General features: G+C 42.7%; 1 protein-coding gene across 11 annotated transcripts in view; it reads right to left on the bottom strand.

The window, feature by feature from the left end:
- Positions 1-7,851, bottom strand: part of Sipa1l1 (signal induced proliferation associated 1 like 1) — a 281,885-nt gene that overhangs the window by 212,258 nt on the left and 61,776 nt on the right. For 2 of the 11 annotated variants that reach the window (XM_029540740.1, XM_029540746.1), the window contains one exon: positions 6,420-6,655. The exons of the other annotated variants lie outside the window; for them this stretch is intronic. The gene's annotated coding sequence lies outside the window, so the exon portion shown is untranslated. The remainder of the gene's footprint in view (positions 1-6,419; positions 6,656-7,851) is intronic. 11 annotated transcript variants of the gene reach the window in all.

Here is a 7,851-nt window from a genome sequence, read left to right as displayed (position 1 = left end):
CCTGCCTCTGCCTCCCGAGTGCTGGGATTAAAGGTGTGTGCCACCATGATATTCTTTTAAATGACACAAATCCTATATAAACAGGATGAATATAGGGAAAGGTTCATGTTGTGGTTTGTGTGAGAATGCTTCCATAGGCTCATATATTTGAATGCTTAGTCATCAGAAAGTGGCTCTCTTTTGAGAAGGATTAGAAGGTGTGCTTTGTTGGAGTAGGTGTGCCTTGTTAACAGAAGTGCTCATTGGAGTCAGGCTTTCAAGTTTCAAAAAGCCCATGCTTTTTGAACACACACACACACACACACACACACACACACACACACCTCCCCCATCTCCCTACCTTCAGATCAGGATGTAGCTCTCAATTACTTCTCCAGCACCATGCCTGCCATACCTGCTGCCACATCCCATGCCTTAATGGTAATGGACCAATAAGCCTCTGAAGTTGTAAGCAAGCCGGGACAGCAATTCTGAACCAAGAGTGGCAAATGAAAACTGACCATTTCAAGCATCGGAGCTTCTGAATGTGACACTCATCAAGTATTACACTGATGTGATTAATGCTTTCTCTTCAAAGAATTGCCTTGGTCATGGTCTCTTCACTGCAAAGGAATAGTAACTAAGACAAGATTTTCACAGTGAATGACATAATTCAGCTAATCAAGACCCAAAACAATATCTACCTGCAAAGGTGAAACTTAACAAATGCATTCTTAAGGAAATGAGTATGTTCAGAGGAAAGAGAGGTACCTCACCAGTAACTACAGGTGAAGAGAAGACCTGTGACACCACTTCAAAATTAGCTACAGAAAGGATTATGCACACCCAGGGCCAGCGTGGGGAAACCACTGTGAGCAGTGCCGCATCTTCTGTGGGCTCCCTCCCGAATGTCTGCCCGCACTTGCTATCTTTGTTTTGTTTTCCACATTGCACAGCATGTGCTGCTCTGACTATTCTAAGGCTGTTTGCACTAGACAGTTCCTCTGGCCCTGACCACCTCACAGCCTCCCATCCCTGAGACATGGCTCTGTATACCTAAGGTTCTCATTGCCTTGCAGGGCTGCAGGCTCCTGGGTCCCATGTGACATCTGAATGAAGTGCAGCTCAGAGCTTTGCTAAGAGCTCCAACTAGAGGGTTTGAGGAACTTGGAAACAGATGGGATAACAATCGTGGAACCGAAAGTGACAAAGGAAAACTGACCATCTCAAAACATCAGAGGTTTTGAACATAACTCATCATGTATTGCATGTTTATTCTCTTAAGCAATTATAAAGTAAAAATAAATCTTTCCAGTCGTGACAATCATTCAAAATAAACAATCATTCAAAAGAAAGAGATTTCATATAATGCTTTACTCTAAGACCAAGAGTCCTTTAAGGGAAACTTAGCTCTCATTTAATCCTGTGTGGTCCTGCCTGTGGTACGGATAATGAGGCAGACACTGGGTGCACAGCACATTCCTCAGGCCTTAGAACAGATCAGTCTGTCCAAGAAGAGTCTTCCGGAGCTCAGACGCACTAGGAAACACTACCAGCCTGTGCCCAGGCCAGCCTCCCAGGCAGGCAATGGTGGGAGTAGTGAGCATGCTCTGTAGCACCCTCCGGTTCCTCCAAAGTCACATCCATAGCAAAGCATGATGCAACAGAATTAATGCTAAAGGAAAGCCAAAGACAAATGCTGGTTGAACTAGATTCATATTAATATGAGCAGATCTCCAAAACATCAATGAAAGAAAAATATACAGATATTAGATATAATCTGAATTATATTGGGCTTTTGAAGTATAGGAACCCATTGCTTTTAATTATAAATGAAAATTAAAAAGCCCAGTCAACATATTGGCATCTGGAGAACAAATAGACCAGCTGGACTGAGAGGTACGTGTAAGCAGGACTTATACCCACAGACATGTGGGCTGAGAGGTGCATGTAAGCCAGGACTTATCCCCACAGACACGTGGACTGAGAGGTGCGTGTAAGCCAGGACTTATCCCCACAGACACGTGGACTGTGTCTATTTAAACTTCTCTTAGTATCTCCTAGGAACTTTGCAGGGTAAACTATTTCAAGATTAAAGAGATGATGACATAAAGATAACGTGTCTATGTAAACTGAAAACAATCCCAGACTTCTGAAAGATGAAGAGGAGGAAGCACAGAGGAGGGTCTATTCCTACCCAGGGAACAACCACACTAACAGATTCTGTGTGACACATCTGGAGCGCTGGTGTCACCTGCCAGGAGAAGGCTCAGGCAGTACACTGTGGTTTGTTTTGGTCAGTATAACTTCATGCCACTACGGCACCTTCTCATGACCTCGGCCAGGCTGTCCAGGCAGTGCACCTTTGTTCCTAGCTAGGCCAAACATCATGGGGGCAGGAAGACCAAGAGGAATATTTGGCGGTCATGAATAAGATTCCTTCATTGTGGGGGGCTGGTGAGATGGCTCAGCGGTTAAGAGCTCCGACTGCTCTTCCAAAGGTCCTGAGTTCAAATCCCAGCAACCACATGGTAGCTCACAACCATCTGTAATGAAATCTGATTCCCTCTTCTGGAGTGTCTGAAGACAGCTACAGTGTACTTACATATAATAAATAAATAAATATTAAAAAAAAAAAAATTCCCTCATTGTGAGATCCAGTCCAAGCTGTAACCAACAGTAAAACAAAAATTCCAGAACAGTTACCAAACAGCTTAGGGCCACTCTCTCTTCCCAGCCATAAAACCACAGTTATGTAGGAATCTTACAGCCCTTTAGTCAGCCTGCATGGCTTCTGGCTTAGCTTTATCAGATTATAATTTACCCAAAGTATCTCCAGAGAGCCGGTATGTGCACCCATGCAAAAGTGCACGTATGCACACACAAAACCCTTATCAAAAGGGAGAAAGAAGGAAACACATTATCTTAGCAACCTTTTGAGATGTAACCTTCGAGTCAACAGAAATTCAGAGCTAATGAGACAGATAGTTAACTGCATACTCTCCTCTAGAGAAGCCCATAGATATACTTGGGTAGGTCTCAGTCCCGCCCAACATTCTTCAACTAAGGCTATGTGCGACTTCTAAAAGCCTCTCTCTCTTGTAAAAAACCTATATTAAAACCTTGCTTAAACCTATATTAAAATATCCTTGATACAATCTCCAACTTGATTTCACTGAACTGGCCAATCCCGAAATTCTTTTCAGCTTTAAAGTCACCAATCCTGGTCTGGCCTGAGTTGAGGCTCTGAAAGTGTAAAGGAAGTCTTAGGCTAGTGATGGTGGCAGAGTGGGGGCTTTCACAGAAGGGTGTCTGTGTTGGCACGTGCACCCATCACAGAGGCACAGCCACAGGCTACTGCTGTGGTGCCTTTCACCATAATCTCAGCCTTTCTTCTCTTTTTCGAGACAGGGTTTCTCTGTATAGCCCTGGCTGTCCTGGAACTCACTTGGTAGACCAGGCTGGCCTCGAACTCAGAGATCCACCTGCCTCTGCTTCCCGAGTGCTGGGATTAAAGGCCTGCGCCACCAGGCCCGGCTCAGCCTTTCTTCTCACAGCTGAAGAGACTGGAAGACTTTAAAAGGCCTGTACACATTTGCTTTGATTTTCCTTGTTCCTTCATATGACAGGCAGATATTAAAGAACTGGACATTTAAAAGTTAGTGCTTAGAGATGTGTAACTCAGAGACAAAATGTTTGCCTAACGCTCCCAAAGTTCTTGGATTGAGAGCCAGGACTACAAGGGGAGGGGGAAAGACTAAGAAGACATTCAAGTGCAGTTGCACATACAGGGAAACTTTTAAAAGTACAGCAAGCTTTGTGTATCTAATGGTAGATCACCAAAGTATTTTAAAATCCTGAAAACAAGGGCTAGCTCTTGGACTTTAGCACTCCACTTTCAATACTAAACAGAACTGGACAGAACAAAAGGAAGCACACGCAAGCAGCCACACCCACTACACACAGAACACTAGCAGGCCAACTGTGGCCATTCTTCTCTAACACTGTCCAGGATAAACCAGAGCCAGACCAGGAAGTAGATCGCAATAAACTGTAAAAGCTAGAGATGATGCAAAATATCTTCCCCAACCACAACAGAAAGAAGTTAGAAGTCAGTTACAAGAATAAAACCAGAAAAATCATAAAATCATCATCAATATTGAGCAATACATTAGTAAACAGCCAACTGAAACAAGAGAATAAAATACAACATTTCAAAACACACGATATTACAGCAGAGACAGGGCTGAGGAGAAATGTACAGTACTCGATATAAAGGGAACGCCAAATTACTGAGTTAATACAAATTATAGAACCAGAAAGACAAGAAACTAAACAGAAGCTAGGAAGAGAGAGAGAAATGGCAGAAGCAGAAATAAACAGAACAGAGAGAAGGCAAAACAATGAGAAAAAGCAGAGACCAAAAGTTTATTCTGGGGAGGAGGGGGGAGCAGAACTCACCAGTGTGGAAGGTTCACAGTTACTAAGATCATATAGCAAGACAAAGTGAGGAAGGTTCACATTACTAAAATCCCTAGCAGAGTGGGGACGGTTTACCACTGAGTTCACAGAAACAAAGGCTGTTAAGAAGCTAGCAAGTAGGATAACTCACATTAGACAAATTTCTAAAACCATAAAATGTACCAAAACTATATCATGAAGAAATATAAGCTTAATGAGCCTGTAACTAGTAAAAAGCAGAAACCAGAAACAAACAAACGAAAAAAATCTCCTGACAAAGAAAGGTTTTGAACTAACTCGTTTTCCAGATGAACATTTAAAAGACAACCCTAAAGCGTTCAAAAGCCTGGAGAGAATGGGTCAGCTCTGCACATATCCTAACGGGGCCATAGCCTGTGGAGGCCAGCTCTAAGCAACACTCTAAGAAACCTACAGGCAGGAGCTCTAATGGGCACAAATAACAAGAAGCCTCAAGAAAATACTAGTAAACTGAACTGAGCAGTATAGTTACAGGATTATAGACAGGAGCCCAAGTAGAAATGGTTCCTGGAATGTACAGTGATTTACTACATGCAAATCAATCTGCAATATGCCACATCAACAAGAACCAATGAAACACCTCCCCCCTCCCCATGAACAGTTCAACTAATGTAAAGGGAAAAGCAATTGACAAAACTCAATACTCCTCACAATGAAAACAAGAAAAAACTAGCAATAGAAGAAAAGCACCCAACTTAATCGAATCATAAAAACCCACAATGACGCTCAGAGATGACAAAGCATTTCCTCAGAGACCAGAAACAGTGCGGATGTGACCACAGCCTTACTTCTACCCACTACAGTATCGGAAGCTCTAACCAGAGCATTCAGGTGAGAAAAAGAAACAGGCATTCAAGCTGGGAAAGAAAACCTAAGTTCGTCTCAATCTACAGTTACTACAGGCAAAGTCCAAAAGAGGCCACAAAAATAAAACTGAACTCACACATGAATTCGGATACTTGGCTGGGTGCAAAATTGAGCTGCAATCCCCTATACAGTGAGCATTAGGAAAGAACACTGAAAACAGTGTGCACAGAATGGATGTAACTGTTATGTTATACTGCCTAAAGCAGTCTACAGCTATAACCCAATCCTTATCAAACTCCTCTAAACTCCGGGACATTTTCTACCCCCACCCCTTACGAAAAACAATAAATCCTACAATGGAGTTTCAGTAAACCAAATAGCCAAAATGATCTAGAAAACTCTGACCTAACAAGTGTGATGGGAAGCACCACACCTACTAGTATCAGACTATATTAAAAAGCTACAGTAATCAAAGCAGTGTGGTCATAGCATATAGAAAGATATAAAAACCAGCCGGAGAGCACCCAGAACCAAGCAGACCCTCAGAGATAAGGTCAAGGAGCTCACCAAGACTGAAGAGATCATTCCCTGATAGTCTCACTCAACCAGTGCAAGTGCCGATGGGGCAAATGACTCTGCATGCCACACAATCACACAGGAACTCTACATACAAAACCTTAATTTAAGTATGTCAAAAGGTGTATATGCAAAACCCTAAAATTGGAACTTTACATGCAAACCCTTAAAGTATGTCAAAGATGCATATGCAAAACCCCAAACTAAAAAAATGTCATGGATTCACTGTGTGGGATTTGGCAATGACCTCTGACAAGACAGTAAGAAGAAAATTAAGACATGAAGTTTCTCATAAAAATTCAGCTTTGAAAGACGACCAAAAGAGTAAAAAGGCAACCCACAGAATGGGAGAAAATACCTGTAAGTTATATCTGATAAGAGATCACTACATAAGGTGCTAACAGTTTTCAAAATGCAAGAAATCATGCTAAATCACAGCTGCCACAAATGCTAAAGGGACCTGTGAGGCTCTGTGCTGGGGAGTGCACTATGAATCATGTAATCCCTACACAAATATTCTTTTTACGGGGGGAGGGGGGGGGACGACGAAAACTTACTAGTAACTGAAAGAGGAACTCTCTTAGCAATGGTACAAATGACATCAGCATCCTTGAACTGAATCTGTGGCACTCCCTTCCCTCTCAGGAGCTCGGTGGGAGCCAGCCTGAGTCTGCTCTCAGACCTGCAGTCCAGGTGAATGTCTCCGAGAGTCAGGAGCCTTTTTTGGAGTAATCTTCAGAAGGCCAGGCCTGCATGAGCACGTTCATCTCCCTGTTCACCAACCCTGTGGAAACTTTAGAGAAATGTTAACCTAGCGAATTTCTCAAACCTACTGACCAACTAACTAGGAAAAAAAACCAAAAAAACAAAAAACAAAAAACAAAAAATCTTTAAATAACAAAAAAGGGTCCAATGTTAACTGTAGTGACAGCTTTTTTAAACAAAAGAGTTTCTCCTAAAACATCAAGTCTACTGCACCTCAGTGGCTGTCACTAATTACCTAAGCCTTTGAAAACTTACTTACCTCAAGTACTCATAAACCCCTTTTTATTTAGGAAGCTACTATGGACAACAGTGTTTCAGGAGGTGCCTCCTCCTCCAAGAAGCCCACCGTGCACATGTGCAGACCTCAGTACATTGCAGGCCAATGTGACCCATGATTTTCTTCAAGCCTACAGCACTCATCCCTAAATTCTCTTGCTTTTAAAATCCTGCCTACCAAGAAGAGCCAAGCTGTCCTCCTAGGACAGACAAATCCTCGATGTGGCATGGTTTCCCTCAGATAGAACATGTTCATGCATGATGTTCCGGACGTTACTTAGACATTATCAAAGACATTCACAACTTTCCCCCTCATATACAGTGTGCTTAAAGACTGACACATTAAAAAGAGTAGGTTTTCCAGCCACCCTGCCTTGAGTTATCATCTCAGGATGAAGGAGGGAAAGGCAGGACTACAGTGATGTCTAGGGCACTAAGGGCTACAGAGCAAGCACCAAGCAAGCCAAGGCCAGCGAACTTGTCTCAAAAAAAAAAAATAAATAAATAAAAAATAAAAAAAAAATAAAAAAAAAAACGAAAATGAAAAAGGGCCAGGTTTTAAACTCACTCCCTTACTCAAGGTTCCAGAGCCTCTGACAGACAGCCTGGAGGAAGAGCCAGGAAAGCCAAGCTTCCTCCAGGTTTCTCCATACGTGCACCTGCACTTCATGTTCTGCCTTCCCAGGAGCCAATGCTTTTGCACACCAACCTTTGCAGATAGGCAGAGATGGAAGGAGCTGGTTTCAGCCCTGGGCAATTCCTATGCCACCTAGTCTACCTACATCCAAAAGGAGCTAGCTCTTCAGAGTCTGCAAGTCTGTTCTTACTAGCAGATCTCAGTATCTCCCTCTCATTCTCTCTCTCATAGTCTCTCTCATATTCTCTCTCTCTCTCTCTCTCATATTCTCTCTCTCTCTCTCTCTCTCACTCTCTCTCTCTCTCTCTCTC

Source organism: Mus pahari, chromosome 7 (assembly GCF_900095145.1).
Source record: "Mus pahari chromosome 7, PAHARI_EIJ_v1.1, whole genome shotgun sequence".
In the NCBI taxonomy this organism is placed as follows: domain Eukaryota; kingdom Metazoa; phylum Chordata; class Mammalia; order Rodentia; family Muridae; genus Mus; species Mus pahari.
Note: the sequence above shows the minus strand (reverse complement) of the source record. Positions and strands in the feature narration are given on the sequence as shown.